The sequence below is a fragment of the Micropterus salmoides genome, unplaced genomic scaffold (genome assembly GCF_014851395.1).
Source record: "Micropterus salmoides isolate LMB-PRFRI ecotype aquatic unplaced genomic scaffold, ASM1485139v1 Ms_hic_scaffold_14, whole genome shotgun sequence".
In the NCBI taxonomy this organism is placed as follows: domain Eukaryota; kingdom Metazoa; phylum Chordata; class Actinopteri; order Centrarchiformes; family Centrarchidae; genus Micropterus; species Micropterus salmoides.
Window position 1 is genome coordinate 26555108 of NW_024040485.1, and position 13778 is coordinate 26568885.

The 13778-nt window shown below is 38.8% G+C and overlaps 1 protein-coding gene across 2 annotated transcripts in view; it reads right to left on the reverse strand.

Moving 5' to 3' along the window:
• Positions 1–13778, reverse strand: part of LOC119902538 (choline transporter-like protein 5-A) — a 49916-nt gene that overhangs the window by 28178 nt on the left and 7960 nt on the right. The gene's annotated exons all lie outside the window — the stretch shown is intronic.

Below are 13778 nucleotides of genomic sequence, written 5' to 3' on the forward strand. Positions count from 1 at the left end.
AATATATATTTAGGACTGCTTTGCTCCCATCAATCTTCACCAACTAACTTCAATGATTTCTTCATCTAAAGGTGCGATTAAATACAAATTCAAAGACACAGAGAGATGCGATTTCCGGTTGCGCGGTGCGGAGGACCCTCAGCAAGTGGCGCGAAGGCTTTCTATGAAAGACACAGTAAGGTTTTGAAAATGTTCTTAAATAAGGGGTTCTTTGGTCTTTTGGAACCAAGGATTTCTCATTTGGGAGGTTCGGGCTCCTCTGTCATCACATGTCTTTCTTGCATCACTCTCTCACATCCCTGCTGGGAGGAACTAAAACACGAGGAAAGGAAGCGAGTGAGGGAAGCGAGGAGACACATTAACATAATGAAAAGCTCCCATAGGCTCATCCGATTACAAAACCTTCTGGATTTGGCCTCCTTTCCTCACCTGGCAATATTCTTTCATAGAGGTCATAAGGATTAAAATATGCACTTAGATGTCCCAATTTGAATTTTAAATGTGTTTTTAGTTATGTTGTGTTTTGTAATATTAACAATAGTGTGTAAATAAATACAGAGTTTTGATGGTGGTTGAGTTTAAGTAAACAGTATTTTCTATTCTCTTGGCTCTTTAATGATGTAATGCTTTGTGTGAAGCACTTTGAATTGCCTTGTTACTGAAATGTACAATATAAATATAATATAAACTGCTGCTCTCCACGTAGGCGTGTGATTGGGCAGGGAGGTCCCAACATACGTTACCTAAAAATATTCTTTTCTTTGCTGAAAGTTGTCCTGACTGAACTGTGGATCAAGATGTGTTAACTTCTGGTTCATCAGCTGGTCACAGTCAGGCAAAAGATGTTTGTGTATTATATTCTCTGTCAATTCACATCTTAAGCCTGCATTTGCATGTTGTTTGTCAGGCAGAAGACAACCTGCAGTATAACCTGTCTGTCCAAAATTCAGTCATCTGAAGATGATGAATACAGAGGAATGCAGTCACTGCAAATGCTTCGACCCTAACAGGAAGCAGGACCAGCAGTGCATCTGGAAGAACTATGCACTGCGATTGTGCAATCATCACATGCACACTTCACCATGCAGTCTGCCCACTGCTAAAAGACTGGCTCTTGAATTTGCAGATTGGAAAAAACGAACATTCAGATCCAAAACGATGTGGTGACATGTTTTGCACAGTGGCCAATTCTGAGTTATTCAGCAGGAAAAGGAACAACAGTGGACTGTACTGACAACTGGCAGAGCTGGCAAGATCTGCTCTTTGCACTCCAGAAAGCAGCACAAGCAGGCAGCAGCTTTTAGCTCAACGGTACAGCCATGAATCCATCGAAGTATTTACAGTGTCAGTATTTAGTCATATTGAACATGCTGAGTATATGGACAGTGGAAAATGGATCGTACAGCAGGAGTTGTTTGTTAAAATGCACTAAAATGGTACATTATAAAACTCAAAGTAAAACAAGTCATAATATATACAATATAGATTTGCTAATTAACCAATCAATGTTTCTGCTCAGTGGGTCATAGGTGACATACTGCTTAACATTTTCGCTTCGCTGTAAATATTAAAGCAAGAAACAAATGAACTGTGAGTTAAAAACATTTTAATTCAAGGAAAATTAACTTTACGATTTAATTGTAAAATTCACCCTTTAAATCTTTTAAAAGAATATGGTAAACTAATTATTAATTGGCAAATAAAATTACTTTTTATCATAATTACAAATATACAAAATACAAATACATGCACATTTTAAAGGTCCAGTGTGTGTAATATTTAGGAGAATCTATTGACAAAAATGCAATATAATGTATATAACTATAACCAACTATAATCATTTCTATCTACATACACCGCTCCTCTCACATGGAAGTCACCATGTCGCGCCGACATGTTTCTACAGTGGCCCAAACAGACTGACAAAAAGAGGAATAAAATGTACATAGGATGTTAAGAAGTATACAGAACAGTACACAAATATATAAGAAGACACAAACAATAAAAACTTTGCCAGGGGTAGTCCACAATGCATATAATGATTCCAGTGTCACACTGCAGTCTCCATATATACCAGCCATTTCCACCCCTGCTGATAAGAATTAGTTCATTTTTGCATTTAAACATTGCAAACATAAAACTACCCATTTTTATTTTTAGTTTAGTTTAAGTAACACAGCTCTTCCGTTATCATTTTTATCATTTAATACAATTCAGACATATCAGGTTTGTCTTTGTCTGGCAGACCAAAATTCTGCGAATGGTTGGAAGCCTTCTGAGATTCAGTGTGTTGATATGAATACTGTACAGCTGGTTTGTGGAACAGAGAACTGGGGCACACTTGAGGTCTGTCATGTCTTATTCAATAGTCAGACACACACAGTCACACGCTAACAATGCAGTTATCACACTGGATCACGCAATTCAAAAAGACACAAAGTCATTCCTTCATATTTAGCGCATATTCACATTCACTTGAGATATTTAACCTGGAGTTCTTGAAAAGGGGCCAGGGGACACCGCAATTAATTTAAACACAATTCAATTTCAATAGAAATTTTTTCAATTAAATGTGATGAACAAATATGTGTGCTCATGATCGGTATAGCACCTACTCTATAGTCGTTTAATCATCATCAATATTACCAACTCTTATACCTTCCTGTTGTTAATCAGCCTGACCCTGACAATCCCATCAGTGATACACCTCAAATCCTCCTGCGAGCAAATCCAATTAATGTTGCTGTGGCAGCTCCCTGAAACTAAGAGGAGGTATTTTTCTTTACTGTCGAAATTAGATGTCTTGTTTCATCCTGTGTGTGTGTTGTGTGAGTAAGAGGATGAACAATGGGAATAACCTCACTTCACCATGGAGGTGACTGAATGAATAAGGACTGTGAAGTGAAGTCAGTGGACTTTTGAAGTCAGATGTTTACCAGGGCGAGAGAGGCTGCAGACACCATTTGTTTGTTTGCTTGCTTTCATTGGAAATAAACTGCATAAACGCTCTGCTTGCATAGACATTGGACTTATTTTTCCCTGCGTATGATTCATTCCTCAGGTGCCCCAGTGGCTATTAGATTTTGAGTTTGTATTACACAATTTATTAGTGAGATTATTTATGTCATAATGGTTTTTTTTATTAGTTTAATATTGAAAATTTTAGGGTTCATTCAGACATGTGGTATGAACCTAAACTGTGGCGCCCTGCAAAATCTTGAAACCTGTATTGTTCACATCCACTTGTAAATTGTACATTTTGTTAGCGAGACTGGCCTACCAAGAAACATTTGCATAATTTGTTTATTTTCACATGAAAACAGCAGGGAGTAGAGTGACATTATTACCAGCCGACAAATCCACAGAGAGAGACGATCAGAGTAGATGGACGAGTCAACAAAACATCTGACTTTAAAATGGGAGACTGTAGCTTCCTGTTTCCTACTGACAGTGTGTTGGTTTCATATAACCTTAACCAGGTGGTTATTTTTGTTACCATGATGACGAAGGTCCACTAACCTTAACAGAGTAGTGATTATAACCCAAACCACAATGTTACCCTAACTTAAAGGTGGCGTATGTGATTCGGGAGAAATCAAATACCGTGTTCTAGAGTGAACAAAGCAAGTAATGTAACTAATGTTAGATAAGTTGTGTGTTAGCAAAATGTCGCTACAGCTGCTGCTACTTTCTCCCTTTCTCTCTCTTACTACTACTTCCTCTATACCTAACTGTTGGAGCTACTCCTTGTTTCACAGTTAATTTAATAATTAAACATTTTTGCATAGCTGTTTCGCCTTAAAGAATTAGCTTGATTACAACGTTAATATTATTTTAGTTAGTTTGAGTACTTTTGAAGGCACATTTTGCACAGGCAGGCAGGGGAAGGTTCATGTTTTTTTTACCAGGGCGACAGAGGCTGCAGACACCATTTGTTTGTTTGCTTGCTTTCATTGGAAATAAACCGCATTAACGCTATGCTTGCATAGACATTGGACTTATTTTTCCCTGCGTAGGATTCATTCCTCAGGTGCCCCAGTGGCTATTAGATTTTGAGTTTGTTTTAATTTTATATTGTTTTTTGTTGGTTTTGTCTGATTAGTTTCAAGGACAAATCGCCAGTACGCAAACCAAACCTTACCTATAGAATTTCAGGTCAAAAAATACATTTATTTTTGCAGTGATAACTAATGGAAAAACAATGTATTTTGACTTGTTGGTGATTTACCACTACCTGTCAATTAGTGGAATTGTGTACAACCATTGGCAGGAATGCAAACTGTCTCGCCCGAACAAAAAAAAAAAAAAACAATGCTCATAGTGCTATTAGGGGTCAACAACTCCATGGGGTACCTTTAAAATAGAAATTGTTAGCTCATTTTCCGATATCATTAACAAATTATCAACATCTGCAAGTCATATATCTTTTTTTTAGGTGTCCCACAGAAACTTTGGTTGCTTGGTTGAAGTTAAAATGAAAGTTAAGTACTGCACCTGTATGTATAATGCAGCATAATTGGTGACAGTGACAGCTTTTTAGGACGTGCAATCACCTTGCATAATGTGATGTGTGGTCTATGTTACATTCATTGCTCAGAGTTTATTTAGAGGGCTGAGGTTTACGGCTGAACATGTAGCTGAGACGGTAATTTATTCTCTCTTTCAGAATATGTTTTCACTGAGTGTTCTTGAAGATGAAGATATGGAAATGAGACGATGCTTGTCAAGATTTAAACATCAGATGCATCATACTTCACATTCACCTCCACCCATCCACACACACACACACACACACACACACACACACACACACAATAATAATAATAATAATAATATGCAGACATACAGACAACACAGGCTTCCTCTTTCTTTCAAATTTACAGCTCAGGGCTAACAGGAAATATTTAGAGGGAGGACAGCATTTCATCTTCTTTCATCCTCCTGCTTCCTGTCAGCCATCAAAGTCATGGTTTGTTATGTAACATCCAATCAGAGCCCATGCTGTCTTCTTCAGCAAAATTGACTTCCTGTGTGGCAGAGCAATGGTACGTTGACTGAAACTGTGCTTTATTGCTCTCACATCTAACTTCATTGTTTATTCATCTTATTTTTGTAATTGATTTATAGTGTAGAAATGTAACACACTGTATTTCATTCCATTCTGTTCTCACTGCGTACTAATATTATGAGTTCTTGTAGATCTATCTTTAAAATAAAACTGTTAACTATACTCATATTTAAACTCTTTGTTTATACTATTTGGAGATGTAATAACTTAATTGATATTAAACCAAGACCAGCATCTTTTCCTAATGTTAACCATCTGCTGTGAAACCCTAAACATAAAGGTTTGGTTTAGTAATAAATAAACAATTTAAAAGATTGTGCCATTTGGCTATCCTTTTTCTGAAATATGCGAGTGACGTGGGAGTTGCTGCTAACTCCACTTGGTAGCTTGTAACAGAAACTAAACTTGTTGCAATGACAATAATATTAAGATCCTACACAGTTGTATTTTATATTTTCTATATTTTCTTTTTATATTTTATAATAGATTTTATGCTTAATCTCATGAACATTCGATTACTAAACAGTTGCTTATTGTTGCAGAACTAACACTGGCTAAGTTAGCAAAGCACATGCTTCTCATATTGATGTGCTAATGTTAAAGCTCCAATAATAATTTATCAGATAGATAGATATTTATAAGTCCTTTTGGAAATTCATGGTGTCATACAGCAAACATCACACCAACAATCAACAGACCAAAAACCAGACAACTGCTTTGCCAACACAAACATCTCCCGAGTGCTATACAAGGTGCAGCTCCCCAAGATTCACCTCTGTTTTATTATCTCATTGTTTGTTAAGAAATCCGATACTAGTAGGCACAAATGACCTGGGGGGCCGGTTGGTTTGGAGGGATGGCACCCTTTACCGTCTGCCTGATGGTAACAGCTCATGCTCGCCAAATAGGGGATGCGATACATCTTTAATAATCGCCTGCCCCTTCCTCACCAATCGAGACTCGCAGGTTGTCGTTTGCTGTTCTCCGGCAATCTTACTGGACTTGTTAACTATCTTATGCAGTTTATTTTTATTATTCACTGACAATGTGTTATACCAGACAATGAAACAAAAAGTTGCTTTCCACAAAGGAGCAATAGGAGAGCACCAACATATCTCTGTCCACATTAAAAAGTCTCACTTTACGCATTAAAAATAGACGCTGCAACCCTTTCTTATAAATAACATCTGTATTAAAATTCCATGACAGTTTTGCATCAATTATTGTATTTAGAATCATGTACCATTTCATTACGCTCTAGTAAGTGGTTGGTGGGTGTTGTTAACACTTCTGATTTCTTATGTTTTCTTGGTGTTGAACAGAAGAAAACTTTTTTTAAACTACATTATTTTAAAAAATTATGTAATGCAAAAGGGGTCAATCAAAGATTTGCCACAAACTCTACTGTTTTAGTTAACTGTTTTATTCTTACGTTTGTTTCAGTTTCAAAGCTTTCAATAGCCTAATTTCCAGCAGTATCAGGTAGCTCTTAATTCATTCAGGTCAACACAAACACAACTCTAAATGAATGATTATGTTGATAATGATGATTTGCTCTGTGTGTGCAGGATGGATGTCCAGCTTTTGGATAATACATTGTCACCTTGTACAGTTTACAGAGCTGGTAATCATTTTAGAAAGCTTTACCATTTGAATTTGTCTTTCTTACTATCAATAAACCATCACTTGGTCTGCCTGGGTGTTAAAATCTGATCCTGGAGATTTATTTTTTATTTTTATGAAACTTTAATAATAATAATATAATAATAATAATAATAATCCTTATTTGTAGAGCACTTTTCAAAAACAAGTTACAAAGTGCTTTAACAAGTGTAAAGAATAATACACAAAAAGATAAGAGCATGAAAATTTAATATAAAATTAGTAAAATACAAAAAGGGATAAAATAAAGTCAAATAAGATGAAGGGAAAAGCTCTCCTATAAAAGTATGTTTTAAGAAGGGACTTAAAAGAGTTCACTGACTCAGCCGACCTGATTTCCTCGGGCAGGCTGTTCCAGAGCCTCGGGGCCCTGACAGCAAACGCTCTGTCCCCTTTAGTTTTCAGTCGAGACTCTGGAACAGACAACAGACCTCTGCCCGAGGATCTCAAGGTTCGTGCTGGTGCGTATGGGACTAAAAGGTCAGAAATATAACAAGGCGAGAGGCCATGAAGAGCTTTAAAAGTGATCAATAGAATTTTAAAGTCAATTCTAAAACATACTGGGAGCCAGTGTAATGAAGCTAAAATAGGAGTAATGTGGTCATATTTCTTTGTTCTGGTTAAAAGCCTGGCAGCTGAGTTCTGGACAGTCTGGAGTCGATCAATAGATTTTTGGGTTAAACAGGTGAAAAGGCTGTTGCAATAATCCAGGCGTGATGAGATGAAGGCGTGTAAAATGGTCTCGGTGTCCTTAAAAGTTAACATAGATCGAATTTTTGCTATATTTCTAAGTTGATAAAAACATGATTGTACAAGCTTTGTGGTGTGCTGCTCGAAATTTAAATTACTATCAAACCAAACACCAAGGTTCTTTGCCACAGGCTTAATGTGATTTACTAGGGAACCAGCAGATGGCAGTATTTGATTTGCCATATGCTGAGACCCGATGACCAGGATTTCTGTTTTGTCTGAGTTCAGCTGGAGGAAATTATTTGACATCCATTTTTTAACTTCACAAAGGCAGTTGTTAAGTGAACTCAGCATTCCAGGGTCTGTGGATCTGACGGGCAAGTATATTTGTGTGTCATCAGCATAAATATGAAAAGAAATGCCATGTTTATGGATAATATGTCCAAGGGGAAGCAGATACAAGGAAAACAAAATGGGTCCTAAGACCGACCCCTGAGGCACACCATATTTAACTGGACAGAATGAAGAGACATAGTTGTTTACAGACACGCAAAACTTCCTATTTGACAGGTAGGATGAAAACCATTCTAGGGCAGTACCAGAGATCCCCACCCAGTGCCTCAGGCTGTCTAACATTATGTTGTAATCAATGGTGTGAAAAGCAGCGCTAAGGTCCAGGAGTACCAGGACTGAGCACATACCTTCATCAGCAGACATTAAAAGGTCATTGGTGACTTTAAGCAGGGCAGTCTCAGTGCTGTGGTACTTCCTAAAACCAGACTGAAACTTTTCAAATAATTTGTTATTTTCCAGCACAGTGAGCAGCTGTTTGGACACAATTCTTTCTAGAATCTTTGCAATAAAAGGCAGTTTTGAAATTGGTCTAAAATTATGTGGGAGGGAGGGATCTAAACCAGGTTTCTATAAAAGTGGGTTCACGCAAGCCGTTTTAAAATAATCAGGGACACAACCAGTAGATAGGGAGCTGTTGAAAACAGAGATCAAATGGGGCCCAACAGAATCCATTACTTTCAGTAAAAATTTTGTAGGTATTACATCAAGTGGGCCGGAGGACACTCTCATTTGTGATACTGTTTTTAAAAGCTCAGACAAGTCGATGGGATAAAACTGGTTAAAACTCTGTTGTTGCTGGTGAGGGACCACTGAGTAAGAGGCCACGGGAGTAATAGAGGCTCTGATTGACACCACCACTTTAAATGACCATGAGCCTTAAAACAATGAATAACTAACTGTTGATATTATGCTCTCAACTACCTCAGATGGAGGGTCTACTTTTACTTTTAACTACAGCTACAGCTTTGTTTAATTATTGAATCTGCAACTGTTCTAATTCTTTTTATGCGTGGTCATTTTCTGACTTGCCAGATGTCTCTTCACCTTTTTCTGTCCATTTTTTTTATCTACCTTAATCTGTTGCTCATCAGTCCTTCCCTCTAACTATCCCTCCTTGCCACAACCTATACCCTTTAGGGCCAGTGTAACGTCAATCACATCTCTAACTAATCCCCTCCCCCTGTGGCCTCTGTTATTGTGTTGGGACCAAAACAAATATTAAAAAATATTCAGACGGAGGCCGCCAAATTCGCAAAAATAACGGATCTGTTTGCTACCGGGACTGCAGTAGCTTCAGCATCAGCTGCAGCACCCGACGTAGTGCAGGCACAGGCACTTCAAGGAGTAAAGGAGAGCAGTGGCCCATGACAGGCAGAGGAAGAGGTGGTGACCCTGACAGGGCCGAGGGACAGAGAGCACGAGGAGCGTAAGCATGGAGAAGCTCAACTGGGAGCAGGAGGTAGGTTCAGAGGTGTCATTTAACCAGGGATGCTGTACCCGTCACTTTTTGAAAGCATTTTTGAAAATGTTTGGAAAAATAGCTTGCACCAAGAAATGTTAATTAACAAATTGCTTTGAGAGAGGTTTATTTGCACAATAAGAAAACATGAAATGCAACGTAAATACAGAAGAAACATCTGTTGTCCAAAAAAAGCAACTTAAGCTAAAAATAATAATTAGCTGCTGATTACTGCATTATATTAAATTTTTATATTCTGAATTATCATCGGCCACCTGAATTTAGTGTTTCCCTCAATGTAAATAAAGACATCTCCACCATAAATTGGAGCAGAAAATGTCTTCAGAATTCAGGAAATTAAGCGTTAAATGCTCAAAATCTTCTGGGGGACAAACAACCACCACAATCTTATATTTCATCAATAAATATTTTTTCTAAATAGTAGGCCTATCTAAATATTTTCTTTCCTTGTTCTCAAGACCCAAATCTTGTGCAATGTTATCTCATGCACACTCCTAATCTGAACTCTTAAATGTCCCCACAAACACCAATTGACGCCCTTGGGTAGGGTGTGTGCCATGCCGTAGTGACAATGATGATGATTACTTCAATGATTATAACATAATCATAACGCTATCATAAAGTGAGACTGTGGCCTACTGCTGGTGATCATTCACTGTCATCCAGTGCTGCATAAGCTATTTGACAATGTTTTTGGCTGAGGTGAGGTTATTTTGTCCGAATCGCGTTGGCTAATCTCACGCTGCTGTGAAAATGACTTGTAGGCTACTTGTACTTGAGTATGAGTTGTGTCCTCAAGGGCCACCTCTGATCACCATGGAGTGAACGAGTACACTGATTCACTTGCACTGGTGCACTTATCTACGGCACATATCACTCAGCTGATTTGGGGGAATATTACAGAAGGTACACATGTTATATGGAAGCATGGTGAATTGGTGAGGGGTGAAAATGCCAGGGTCAATTCTTTGTTCCAGTCCAGCCATGATTGTCATTCACTTCTACATTCCTATATCACACACACACACACACACTAAACTGCTTCTAGTGTAATAGTAGTGGTGATTAATGATTTACAGTAAGGTGTCTTCTGCTCTGAACTAGGTCAGTCCTACATTAATAAGGAATCCCCTCTTTTCTGTTTCTCTTTTGCTGACTTATTTTTCTCTCGGGCACACTGTACCTACATATCTCTCATATTGTGATTAAATAAACCTGATCTTGTTGGCAATAGTGAACTGAAGTATGTGATCTGATGGGGAAACACAAAGGTAATACGCTAGGGTATTTACCTCCTCTAAATAGACCTACTGTTTTGAAGCCCTGGCAGAGCAGAGATGCTTCTGCTGATTTTCCCGGTGTTGTGTGCAGGGTTTAGGCCGCTGTGCATTGGGGGGTTGAGTTATACTCCCAGATGACTCCTGGGGCCTCATTTATAAACGGTACAAAACAGCTGGAAACGTGCGTACACCACTTTCCACGCAAAGGTTGGGATCTAGAAAAAACTAACTTGACAGGAGAATGCGCGGCCCTCCACGCAAACTCTGAGGCATGAGTATGCACATAAAGAGGAGAAGTGAGAAACGGCGACTCACATGGCAGAAGGATGAAATGTTTGAAATGGATACTATTGTGTAAAATCAAAAATTTTACCTTTCAGTAAGGTCATAGGTCAATAAAATTTAAAATCATTGAATATTATGAGTTCATTTGTACACCAGTTTTATTGATTTTCCCTGAAGATATACTGTGTATAAATAAGGTGAACAGGACCACATTTGTACTCGGTCTTGTCTCGGTCTCAGACATTTCAAGACCAGTCGAGACCATAATTTTAGGAATATCAATAATTGCTTTGTGGATAATGAATGAGGAATGTGGATCTTTCAGATCAATTTGAGAAGTACCTATGATCTGTGTTTCATGTAACGTGGGGAAATGGTCTTGGTCTTGACTCGGTCCCGCCCTCCCTAGATCTTGGTCTCCACTTGGTCTCGGCCCCTAAAAGTCTTGGTCTTGTCTTGGTCTCGATAAACTCTGGTCTTGGTCTTGTCTTGGTCTCGATAAACTCTGGTCTTGGTCTTGACTTGGTCTCGGTTTGTGCGATCTTGACTACAACACTTATCGCTTGTAAAAACACGTTATGGAAAATATAACACTATTTATTTGAATCTTTCAGAGTACCGCTTATGTCTCATAAACAAGTTATTTATTATTTATTTTATATTTATTTTAACTAATCAGCAACCTTGTTAATTGAGCGCGGTGATTGTGTAGCCTAAATAAATGTTTAAACACAAGTGGAATGCATTTGGTTTACTCTCTTTTCAAACGAGGGAATCCAAATTAGTACCTGGGTCATCCCGTCTTGCATATATGTGTCCCCCTCCACCACCGTCACTACTCAGGAGGGCTGCGCCTTCCTGCAGATCATAAAGGGGTGGAGTTTCAGTGTCCCCTTTCCTATTTTGTCTGGTGCCAAAGCGTTGCGTATAAGTGCGCATTTTACCCACCAAACAAAATGCTTTAGCTTCACCTAATGAACATCAGTGTCACACTGTGTTAAATTTTGTAGCTTTTCTGTCAGATGTCAGTTTGTTCTCTCCACCAGACATAAAGACAGACCTAACAGTTACATGCAAAACTTTTGCAGCTGCTTTACATTGAGCTCACCTGTTACATCCAAAGCAAAGGCAATTGTCAGCCAACTCTTTTCTGTTGTGGTGCGTCTTGTGTAAGACATTAAATAAGCACTCATACTGTTGCCATAATTCCCCAAAAATGGACTGGAATGGATTGCTCACTACTGGCCACTTTAGTGTGATTATTTGTGGAACTGGCTCCTGAGTGCAGTGATGTGCTCTGTGATGCATGGAAGCACCATCATCTCCCTGAGCTCATTCCTTTCAACAGATGCGCTCAGATTCTCAAATGAGTCAATATTCCCTTGACCAAGTCTCCTTTCCCACATGTGTAGCTTTCTGTTGAAGCCAGCCAGGTGAGGAAGATGCTTGTATTTGCCTTGCAGCTGCTGGTTTTATTTTATTTTTTTGGAAGATATTGCTGAAATAACCCAATTACATCAAAAAAGAAAACTTTCTGGTGAGCTCATGCATGCCCTCCTCTACCAAACACATTTGAATTATGTCTCTCAACTCAAACACCCCGAATACTACCGTGCCCCTGTGGAACAGCACAGCTCTACCGCTACTACCTCCTTGCAGAGTGCAGCAAAAAGATGATTTATGGGTCTTGTGCTGATGAAGTTGACCACGGTAATGACATTGAATATCTGATGTAGTTTGTCACTGAGCTGCTTTTAAGTGAGTGCTTCAGACACCTTTACCTTACCCTGGGAAACACTGTCTTAAACCAAATGTTTTCTTAGCATTAAATTAAGCTTGTCCACCTGATAATACCAATGGCCATGTTGATTGGGCAAAAGATGGACAGAGGTCTACAAGAAACATACTGAAGAAACACATGCTCTTAAGCAGGCCTGCAGTGATACTGTACACTGAACTTCAGAAAAACCACTGCAGCTCTCTAAAACTCTATTCATTTCTTTGTTGTCCCACAAGCACATGGTTGGCCAAGCTGTGTGCCAATCTCTCTCTTTCTTTCTCTCTCTCCCTACTTTCTCTTCCTTGTCCTTATTTCACCCAGGCTTCTTTGTGGTGGACCATACACCGTCCTGGGACCTCTCTTTTCCCCCTGCTGTTGGTGCCTCTTTCCAGATGTTCTGAATGTGACTCTTTGACAATTGATCACTATAGACGGGTTTCTGATATACAAATGCAAACGCAGCCAGGGGGCAAAATCGCTTTGGTAGCTGTTCAGAAGACTGTAGTCAACCACTGTAATCAATGTAGATTACGCATAGTTTTTAAATTCTTGTTGGCTTAATAATAAACTGCCATTTCAGAGTTGGATCTGTTTGTTTGTGTTTCATTTCACATATTAATATAACATGCGCGACTGCAATGCAGGTCAGTGACACCGAACCTAATGTTGTTTAATTCAGCTGCTAGCCAAAAAGCTAAAGGAAGAATGAAGAACGATGGATAGAGCCGTTCTTTCCGCAGCTGTAAGTACTGCCATTAGGCCTGGCTGTTTCACACCCAGAGAACATTGTCTTCCGTTGTAAACTTTGTGCGACCAGCAAAAAGCTTTCAACCGCGAACAATTTTGTATTGAAGCATCTGCTAAAGCAGCACAGCTACGTGAAACTTGTGGAAAAAAAAAACTCCAGCAGCTACTGCCACTAATGCTTGGACTCGGCAGGTGAGAGTGGCGTTAATCAACGTTTTGTGTTTTGTAAAAGCACTGACTACTTCTCTTATCAATGCATGTGAAAAACAGAATCATTAGTTCAAAAGTTGTAAAAATCATACTCATTGAGGCTGTTATGAATATGCGATTAGTTAAAATGTTGGGAGGGACCTGCTTTGTTTTTTTACTCTTTTTAAATAGCCTATATCCATAGCCTATATGATACAGCATCCTCTGGTCTGAGAGGCTGCA